Genomic DNA, 11,534 nt, shown 5'->3' on the forward strand with positions numbered 1-11,534 from the left:
GCACAGTGGCAGCTCGTAGCTGAAATTAGTGGGGTTGTTGCTTCTGAACATTTTTACTCTCTGCTTTAAAATTGTATAAAAGAACACACGTGTAAAATTTATTCAGCAAAAGAAAGAATTGAAGATAAAAGTACTTATATTAAATTTTATCGATAATATCGGGAAATAGGGGATGCAATACAGAGCCGCCACTGATAACACATTAATTTATGTTTGTGTTTTTTACTATTACAATGTAGTCATACTAATACATCGCAGAATGTTAATACAATGCAAAATGTTTGTAAAATTAGAACAGAATTAAGTTTCTAATATAGTTTTAAATAACGGCGGGAGATCATATAATAATGAAAATATTGTTCGATGCTTTGTCGATTTATCGAATATTAATTTTAAAAATTTGAAAAACTAACCAAACCATTGTATGAGCATTTGCGATATCTATAATGAACATTTTATATGATATTAATAGCATTGTATTTATTCTATAGGATCCTGTTTATTGATGCAAATATTATATTATTTTATCATATTTATTTATATTTTGTTTATACGACTGTATTTACGGAAGATGAACTTTAAACTACAAAAGTTCGACTTTAATTTGTATGAAAAATAGTATTGCTATAAATACTAGCAATATGATAATAAAAATATGTAATTAAACTAACTTTTGTGAAACTAGTTTCTTCGCTTGTTCTATTGTTTTGAATAAAATATATACTTTCCCTTTTCTATACTTGGAGTTATTATTTTAAACATCTTGTATGAAATATTGTGCAAGCGAAACGGCTAAAAAATAATAAATTTTGAGATATTTGAGAACAGAAGTAGATCTCATTTATCTGGGAGACAGGTTTTAATTGTACATAGTGGCCGCTAGATGGAACTAGTCTTACTGTTCCTATTTTGCAAACAGTCTGAACTGTTTTATCCTCTAAGAAACCGAGTTAATTAACATATTAAAATTAACATATTGAAAAATGATACAATTACAATGATAAAAAAGTATATTCACAGAAAAATAAAGTATTAAGTAGACTCTTGAGAAAAATTAAAACTTTCCTGAGAAAGTAGCAATTGTGGACTTCTTCTTGCAAACCAACAATATGTTTACAAAAAACCTATTCCTTTTGTAATAGGTTTAATATTAAAATATATAACAACGATAAAATAATAAAATTTTGTTCCTAAAAATTCTCATGATTTTTCGTTCACGTTTTAAACTTTCCTTTGTCCGCCACTGTATAGGAAATATAACATCGTTCATTTTGTCATTTTGTGTCATTAACAGCCATTTTGTTTTCAGATACTTACGGTGCGCACTTAGAAATATAAATTATACTGCAAATAAATTCGAATCTAACTTAACAGTTTTCTTTAAAAAATAGAAGTATTATATTTAAAAATATATACCTTTCATAAGCACAGTACATATGTATGTACCTTAAGCAATACAAAAGAAAGTGTTAAATTATAAACAAACTTCGATTGAATAGATCCGAACCATTTGTATGTTAAATAGAAGTTTTTTATTTCATATAATTATATCGCTTATTTTCGGTGAAAATTATGTGTAAGTAGCTCACATTATAGTTATTTAAAAATTTGATTGTTACCGAGTCCTCATTTTTTCGTTTTATTATCTTTTTTACTGGGAATATTATTCAATTCAATAGTATTAGTTTTATAAACGGTGATCAGTGTTTTTTTTTAACTTTTCAATTTTTGTTTGTTTAGATACATATTGTATGAAATATGTATACATATTGAAGTATACATATTATATATTGTTTATACACTGAATTATCGAATTGTATAAATGATGGAATTTGTGTAATTGATCTGTACTTACATCGTGTAGTTGATTATCTTATACTTCTACTGTATAATTGACTCATATTGTATATTGAAATATATTGTATGTATTGTTCGTACACTGAATTATCATATTGTATAAATGAAGAAAATAATAGATTTATACTTATATCGTGTAGTTGATTGTCTTATAGTCACATTGTATAATTGATTCTTTTATAAATGTGGTGCATAATTAATTGATTTATACTGTACAATTTACTATTTTATAAATATGTACAATATGTTTAGTTGTACAATAAAGTTGTACAACAAAGTGCCTCTTTTATACTTACTTAATATATTTGACCGATTCATAATTATATTTTATAATTCATTTTACATAAAACACAAAAATGTTACATTTTTCGTATTGCAATAAAAATTATCAGAAAATTCACTTAATTAATTAAAAATCTGTTATTGACGAAGAAAAATGGTTTGCAAATACGTAATCAGAGCACGAAACTCAGTAAGAGATGCATGCTAGGTATTGGAACATCTGCAAAAAAGTTGAAATTTGTTGGACAGTGTAATTTGCCCGAGAAACTCGTTCATGTGGGTTTGCACGCTTTCAATTTCGAATTGAAGTTCGATCGTCCTTAAATTGAACTCGAGCCGGTAGTGCGTGCGTGTTCACGTGATATTATGGAGACTTTTAAAATATTCGACATTCATTATTTTCATTTCAATTTAGAATCTTGCAAAGAGTGACATCATTCATTTTTATAAAATTCATAATTTCTACTTTTCTATGTTGAAAACTATTTAATTTTCAAATTTCTGAACCTCCAAATTTTCTAGTTATGAAATTCACAAATTTTTAAGTTTTCTAATTCTTAAATCTCGAAGTTGTCAAATTTTCAAAATTCCATGTTTTTATGATTCTAAATTCTTAAATTTCTAAATTCCTAAATTCCTAAATTCCTAAATTCCTAAATTCCTACATTCCTAAATTCCTAAATCCCCAAATTCCAAAATTTTTTAATTTCAAAATTCCAAATTTCCAAATTCCCAAATTCCCAAATTCCCATGTTCCCATGTTCCCAAGTTCCCAAGTTCCCAAATTCTCAATTTCCCAAAACCCCAATTTCCCAATTTCTTAATTTTCTAATTTCCCAAGATTCCAATTTCCCAAGATCTCAATTTTCCAAATTCCCAATTTCCCAAGATCCCAATTTCCCAAGATCCCAATTTCCCAAGATCCCAATTTCCCAAGATCCCAATTTCCCAAGATCCCAATTTCCCAAGATCCCAATTTCCCAAGATCCCAATTTCCCAAGATCCCAATTTCCCAAGATCCCAATTTCCCAAGATCCCAATTTCCCAAGATCCCAATTTCCCAAGATCCCAATTTCCCAAAATCCCAATTTCCCAATTTTCCCAAATCCCAAATTACCAATTTCTCAAATTTCCAATTTCCCAAATTTCCAATTTCCCAATTTTCCAATTTCCCAAATTTCCAATTTCCCAAATTTCCAATTTCCCAAATTTCCAATTTCCCAAATTTCCAATTTCCCAAATTTCCAATTTCCCAAATTTCCAATTTCCCAAATTCCCAATTTCCTTAAATTCTCAATTTCCCAAATTTCCAATTTCCCAAATTCCCAATTTCCTTAAATTCTCAATTTCCTCAAATCCCAATTTCCCAATTTCCTTAAATCCCAATTTTCCCAAATCTCAATTTCCCAATTTCCAATTTCCCAAAAGCCCAAATTCCCAAATCTTCAACTAAAAAATGCAAAAACTCCACACTCAGCAAACATTTACTCTATCTTATTATTTGAAAGATTCACCCTGTATATAATATTAATAAAGATTTATGCTTACCGTTATGGTATAAAGTAAACTCTGATTTAGAACTCAATGATGAATGTCAAATGTCTAATATTAAAAATTCAGCCCACGGTTATTGGTTATGAGAAAGTCAAACAGTGTTTGCAGTGCCCTTTGAAATAGAGAACGAGTACAGTGATAAATAACTTGTAGAAAATAACTGCTAGGGGGAGTTGTCAGTCGAGTAAAATCAGTGATTCATGAAGTAGAGATGGGTGGTCATAGAACACATACCATTATTGCTTTATGTGTAGATGTATATCTTAGTATAATGCATCTTTGATATCTATAACGTGCATTGCATTTACATTTAAAATGCGTTTTTAGTCTATTTTTGAATTATTTCAGAAAAATTAGCAAACTTGTTCATTTCAGTAACTTAAGGAACCTTGATATATTTTTCAATATTTATAAAATTATATCTTAAATTTCGGAATTCACAAATTAACAACTTAGAAATTATAAAAAATTCATACTTAAATGCCAAAATTTCTAAAGTTTCAACTTTCTAAATTCCCAGTACACAAATTTCCGGAACTGCGTTTTGAAATTAAAAATTTTTCAAATTCATTAATTTTCGAATTTTCATATTTTCATATCTCAAATTCTCGAATTCTCAAATTTAAATTTTCAGATGTCCACATCTTCAATCGTCAAATTTTCTAGTCATCAAATATGTGAAGTTCCTAAATTTTTAAATATTCACATCTCAAATGAAAAAATGTCAAACTATCGAATTTATTAATTCCAAAATTTTTTACACAAAAGAATGTCAAATTTAAAAATTTTCAAAGTTAAATTTTTAAATTAGAAAATTCGAATTTGAATCTGCAATTAAAAATTTTAAATTCACATTTACAATTCAGAATTTGCCATTCCAGTATAAGAAGCGTTAGTCATACTAATCGTTGCTCATTACTTATCAAGCTTCATCGTTCAGAACAAAACTAACATCGACTTTTGCCCCGACCTGCTAAACTTTTGTGACAGTTCCGAATTTTCTTTCGTTAGTATTGGTAGATGAATGTCGGTGTTTGAAAGAAAGTTCTTTAGTAAGTAGAGATAATGGAAAGCTCTACTTACTTCTTCTCGAGCAAGAATAACCTGATGCTGATGCAGCCCTAGAAACATCCTACGCTTCCGGAAGTTATTCAACAAGCTTGGTATATATTACTAATTGTACTCTGAAATCGTTGAAAACTTTAAGCACGTTTTTCTGGAAATTCTCTTCTCTTTGTTTCGCGAAGATTGCGAAAATACGGATCGACTTTATATTTATACGCCATAGTCAAAACACGTTTTTCAGCGTAAAAGTTTCTAGAACTTTTATACTTTCGAATAAAAAGATAAAACACGTACGTTTTTTATGAAAATCGTTCTTTCAATTACTCTCACATAGTTACCATTTTGTTCCAATTTTTATCGCAAGTACAGTTTGGAACTGAACTACCATATTCTAAAAGTTTGGGTGGCAATATTTTCTCGGAAAAGTTTCGTCTCCTTTCTTTGGTTCAGTGTTACTGTAACGAGTCTTCTGTTAAACAGTATATTCGTTTACTAAATTTTTGAAATGTAAAATATTTTATTTACATCCAAGAGTAAATAGAAATTAAATTGGTTTCAATTTAAGAATTCTCTATACTGAATAAAGTTGAATTTTCGAAGGCGCATGAGTGAGACGCTGATGTAAACAAGCAAGATGGCCACCGCGGGACACTCTCCTTAACAATACAAATGTTACATTTAAATATAGTTGACTCATAAAATGAATTCAGCTTCATGTGAAATGAAAAGTTTAATTTACTAGTTTAAATTTAATAGATTATTGTAACAATTTATAAATTGGTTGTTTTACATAATTTGTAATAATATTTACGTAATTTTAATTTATCGAATAATGTTGATTTTAATATTGTGTTAATTTTTAAACATCTGCGTAAGTAACATTTTTCATCGGTGTTTTGCTAATTTATATTTTTGTGACGTCATATATATTATTCTATTATATTTTCCTACAGCATGTGTGAGTTTTATTTATAATAGAAGTCTGAAGGACTTGCTGAAAAATCTCTTTCTTTGAATCGATACTATTAATTCAATTAAACAAATACACACTTGATGATTGAATAAGTATGTTGAAATTTGACATTCCTATTGCAATTTTGCAATGGCCGACATTCTCCTTAAGTGACATACATACATATTACAGTCTTCAGTAATTATTTAAATTTATTTTACGTTTTTGTCAGTTCTGTAACCTATCAAATGACCAGTAAATTTCAATATAAAAGTTATGTAAAAATTTGTAGAAAAAGTTACGTAAAAATGAGTAAAAGTCAAAATTTGTAACAGTTGTCGAGAAGCAATTTTCTCTGAATTACACCCGTAATTTTCGTAAAACTAAACGAGCGTTTTTCGTCCGATAGAAGAGAAATGGAAGCAAGACAACGAATTGACCTAAGGCTCGAGCTTTCGGTACATATGGTCGATCGTAAATCGTTTCGTGCGGTGTGGTGGTTCTCCACACACGCGTGTACGCGGACAAATGACCGTAAGAAAGTGCAGAAAACGAGTGATTTACCGTCCGAACCGGCGTTTCCTTTTCGAATTAGCTCGAAACTCTTTCCGTTTTGCCCGTGTACTGCGAGCGGATTTATATCGTTGCAATTATACCAGCGATTTCACGCGCGATTTCTTACCCGCGGTTACAAGGATATGTATATCGTCGATTTATATACGAGTCAACTTAATTTCGAGACGGCTATTATAAATCGTTTCATATCGTACGTGGAGAGAAATCTTTTTGCGATACAATCGTACACTTTAACGAGGACGCGTGTGCTATATGAGAAATATTAATAGTTATCGGTTTTCCATCTAATCGTGTAGAACGTTATCTTTTTGCCATCTAATCGCAATTACGCGTGTTATTTTAACGAGAACGCGATCTGAGAATTGCTAATTGTATACTGACAGGATAGAAATGCGAGATACCAAGATTTTGATTCATGTACTCACATCTTTGGCAACGATTGCAAGTATTACGAAGGCTGATTTTTTGTAACAAACGCCTATTGAAATTTATTTCACAAATTTTAATTATATGTATACTATTTGGACACAGCTTATCGTGTTCTCCATTAAACTATGATCTTTTTTCTGTTTATAACTACTGTGAAGCATAGAAATGAATAAAATATCTACACATCTATGTTATTGAATAATTATTCAACAGAAAAGTGCTATTCGAAATATTATTCATTTTCTGACAAAGATAAAAGTTTTATGAAAAGGACTGAACGAAATATTATTCAACAATTATATATAAGATGTTATAATGATTTTTACGTATTTTTAGTGAAAACAAACACTTCATTTTGTATTATAATTATTAATTTGTTATTTAAAAAGTGAGTGGTTTTGCAAAGAAGAATGAATCAAATTTCAAACTCTCAAAAATCTGTTTTAAGTATCTGTTTAGAAATTTGTTAAGATATTTTTTTAAGTCTTTTAACAGACTCAGCTCTGTTGATTTTTATGTATAATCAATTATGTTTTATTGCTTATTTCTTTATTTTCTAATTTTAATTTTGATTTCGAGGTATGTGTGCAATGTACGGTCGAGAAATTTTGTCAGTTTCGTGATTATAATTGTATAATTGTATTCTGAGGGATATTCAGTGTAATCCTATTACCATATGTCGTATCCGATGAAACTTCAAGTTTGCGGAGCAGTTTAAAACCAACTTCAAATATTGTAGCTATTAGGATATTAACGCGTTAAACGCCGCAGTAAACACGGATCGTACATTGCCGATTAAATGTTTGGAATTAGTACGTAAATTATGCTGTTCTTACGAAAAGAGTGGACCCTTTAAAAGAAAAACAAATTAGAAATTTGTCTTTGTTACATTAGTAACTAATAACATTTTTATAAAAATATAAAAATTTGTTTTTCTCTTTCTATTTTTAAATTACTGTTGCTAACTATAATTAAATTTGTGAATAGTCTTACTAAAATTATACTATTTCTGTTCAATTACTTCGTCATGAAAATATCGCATCCTATGTTCGTTAAATCGACTGTTTGTGGGAGAGCGCACACAAATTTCACGTCACTTTAAAACGAATACAAAGTGAACATCCGAAAGATGCAACGCTATGCATTTATAAATGTTAAAATGTATAAATGATTTGGACAAACATTCACGTTTCTAAAAAATACGAATGGATTTTTCGAAACGTCGAAATCTCGAAAATCCTCGAAATACAAGAAAGTTTCGAGTTTCAAGAATCCGGAACTTTGCACTTTTATTGTGATTCGAAACTCTCGAGACCCAGATAATAAATCGTAAAACAACAATGAATAAAGAATCGTAGCATGCCTTGAAAATATTTATTTGTATATTGTATATCCCGAATATTCGATGCGTGGTATGTACGAAATCAATGCGATTAATCTTTGTTTTTGAGGATTTAAGCAGACTGACACTCGATCGTGATCGTAGAACTGCAGAGCGAGTGCATGTGATGTACGCACGCTTGAAAAATCTTGCTGATATTGGTTTTTAAAATAAGATATTTCTCCTGCGAAACAAAATCATCGCTTCAAGTTTCGCGAGTTTCGAGTTTCGAGAGTTTCTAGAATTTCTAAATTTTATAAAGCCTCGGCTTCGAGTTTCGGGAATTTAAAAATTCGGTCGAACCCATCCCCAGGCAACGCCAAGCGAACACACGAAGCTCCACTTGGAAATCAAATCGGGGACCACACACACGCCTTCCGTGAGCTATAATACCTTTCCGTGATTGAATTAACTTTTTTTAAGAATTTATAGTATAGCTTTATATTTTCTTTTTTTAATGGTTGCTAAACTTTCTTCTTTTTATGTAAAAGTTAGCCATCATGTTGTGAGTAAATAACAGCGTACCAACGTCTGTAAAACGCGACATTTTTTCATATAGAATTGAGCTAAACGTAATTTAGTTGACGATTAAAACCAAATCAATAATTAATTTTTACTGAGTAATACATTCGGAATTTTTAAATTTACACTTTCTAAATTCTGCAGTTCTTATATTCGTAAATTTTCAAGTTCTCAAGTTTAAAAATTCCTAAGTTTTCAAGATCTCGAATTCCTAAATTCCACGATTTTCAAATTCTGAGTGTTTAAATTTGCAAATTTCTGCTTCATCAAATTTTCAATTTTCAAAGTTTACCAATTATCGAAATGCACAGTTCTCAAATTTTCAAATCCCAAGTCTTTACGTTTCCAAATTTCTATATTTTCGAATGCTCAAATTCCTAAATTTTTAAATTTCAAAACTCTAAAATTCTAAAATTCCAAAACTTAAAAATTCCTAAGTTTATAAATTTCAAAATTCTAAAATTCCTACATTCCCAAATTCTCAAATTTTCAAATTCTCAAATTCTCAAATTCTCAAATTCCCAAATTCTCATATTTCCAAATGCCAAAATTCCCAAATTCCCAAATTCTCAAATTCCCAAATTCCCAAATTCTAAAATTCCAAATTCCCATATTCTCAAATTCCCAAATTCCCAAATTCTCAAATTTCCAAATTCCCAAATTCCCAAATTCTCAAATTTTCAAATTCCCAAATTCTCATATTTCCAAATGCCAAAATTCCCAAATTCCCAAATTCCCAAATTCCCAAATTCCCTAATTTCCAAATTTCCAAATTCCCAAATTTCCAAATTCTCAAATTTTCAAATTCCCAAATTCTCATATTTCCAAATGCCAAAATTCCCAAATTCCCAAATTCCCAAATTTCCAAATTTCCAAATTTCCAAATTTCCAAATTCCCAAATTCCCAAATTCTCAAATTTTCAAATTCCCAAATTCCCAAATTCTCAAATTCCCAAATTCCCAAATTCCCAAATTCTCAAATTTTAAATTCCCAAATTCTCATATTTCCAAATGCCAAAATTCCCAAATTCCCAAATTCCCTAATTTCCAAATTTCCAAATTCCCAAATTCCCAAATTCCCAAATTCCCAAATTCCCAAATTCCCAAATTCTCAAATTTTCAAATTCCCAAATTTCCAAATTCCCAAATTCCCAAATTGTCAAATTCCCAAATTCCCAAATTCCCAAATTCCCAAATTCCCAAATTCCCAAATTCCCATATTCTCAAATTCCCAAATTCCCAAATTCCCAAATTCCCAAATTCCCAAATTCCCAAATTCCCAAATTCTCAAATTTTCAAATTCCCAAATTCTCATATTTCCAAATGCCAAAATTCCCAAATTCCCAAATTTCCAAATTTCCAAATTCCCAAATTGTCAAATTCCCAAATTCCCAAATTCCCAAATTCCCAAATTCCCATATTCTCAAATTCCCAAATTCCCAAATTCTCAAATTTCCAAATTCTCAAATTCCCAAATTCCCAAATTCTCAAATTTTAAATTCCCAAATTCTCATATTTCCAAATGCCAAAATTCCCAAATTCCCTAATTTCCAAATTTCCAAATTCCCAAATTCCCAAATTCTCAAATTTTCAAATTCCCAAATTCTCATATTTCCAAATGCCAAAATTCCCAAATTCCCAAATTCCCAAATTCCCAAATTTCCAAATTTCCAAATTTCCAAATTCCCAAATTCCCAAATTGTCAAATTCCCAAATTCCCAAATTCCCAAATTCCCAAATTCCCAAATTCCCATATTCTCAAATTCCCAAATTCCCAAATTCCCAAATTCCCAAATTCCCAAATTCCCAAATTCCCAAATTCCCAAATTCTCAAATTTCCAAATGCCAAAATTCACAAATTCTGAAATCCCAGGTATACAAACATTCAGATTCGTAATCTTGAAATTGAAATATCCCATGTTTTGTAACTATAAAACGCATATCAAGTTCTCAAATATCAAGTTTCTACAGGTCCAGATTTTTCAGTTCTCAAATTAGAATCTTGCAAAATTAAAAATTTTTAAATTCCAAAGTTGTCAAATTTGTGAATTTTGCTATTTCCCTAAAAAATTTTCAAGTTTCCATAAAAATCAAATCCATAAAATTGCACATTCCCAAATATGAAAGCAAGCAAATTTTCAAAAATAAAAGTTCAGTTTGAAGCCATCAATACGGAAATGTATTAACTGTACTATGTTCGAGTGGATCAAAATTAAGACTGTACGATGGTGGCCGGTAGAGGCACACCTTTATGCAAATCGATTCTAATGCAAGAAGGAAACAGCTCACGCCGACTACATAAGTGAAATCTGCTCACGTACACTTTGTATGCGTGCGAACGCTCTCATCGAGTTCGATTCTCTGTTTGCTATCGATCCTGCTACTGCTTATCCGTACACGTCCAGTTACCGTTATGGTACAACACGATAAGGGAATGTTACAATCGCATTTAATTACGTATGTACATCACGTGAGATTTATGTTCGCTTTCGTGCCCTCTAATATTTGTTTGTTTTAATTATCCCACGTATAGGCTGTACCATTCAATGTGTACAGTCAAAAGCAAATGCAGAGTGTTTTCGAAAGGCTACAACTGAATTCATATGAAAAAATGAGGCAAAATGGAGTATAATTTTTTCGTTACTTCATTTTATGTTATATACCGCGATATATTTTACAATAGTATAAATGAATATTCATTTTCTAGTGTTATACTGTTAATTGCATATTTTGTTGCTAATTTCAATAAATTATTAAACCGATTCATATTTTCTTTTAATGAAAGGGTGTACTTTTAATGAAAGAAATATACATGGTGTTTTTAAAATGGTACAATCGACAAGAGGGTCAATTTACATGAAGAAATAAGGTACATATATAGAATACAATTTTTTCATATGTTTATATTTTTTGTTT

General features: G+C 29.9%; 1 protein-coding gene across 22 annotated transcripts in view; it reads right to left on the bottom strand.

Moving 5' to 3' along the window:
• The window catches only part of LOC100878549 (uncharacterized), a 362,753-nt gene that overhangs the window by 33,640 nt on the left and 317,579 nt on the right, over window positions 1-11,534 (bottom strand). The gene's annotated exons all lie outside the window — the stretch shown is intronic.

The sequence above is a fragment of the Megachile rotundata genome, chromosome 13 (genome assembly GCF_050947335.1).
Source record: "Megachile rotundata isolate GNS110a chromosome 13, iyMegRotu1, whole genome shotgun sequence".
Classification (NCBI taxonomy): Eukaryota; Metazoa; Arthropoda; class Insecta; order Hymenoptera; family Megachilidae; genus Megachile; species Megachile rotundata.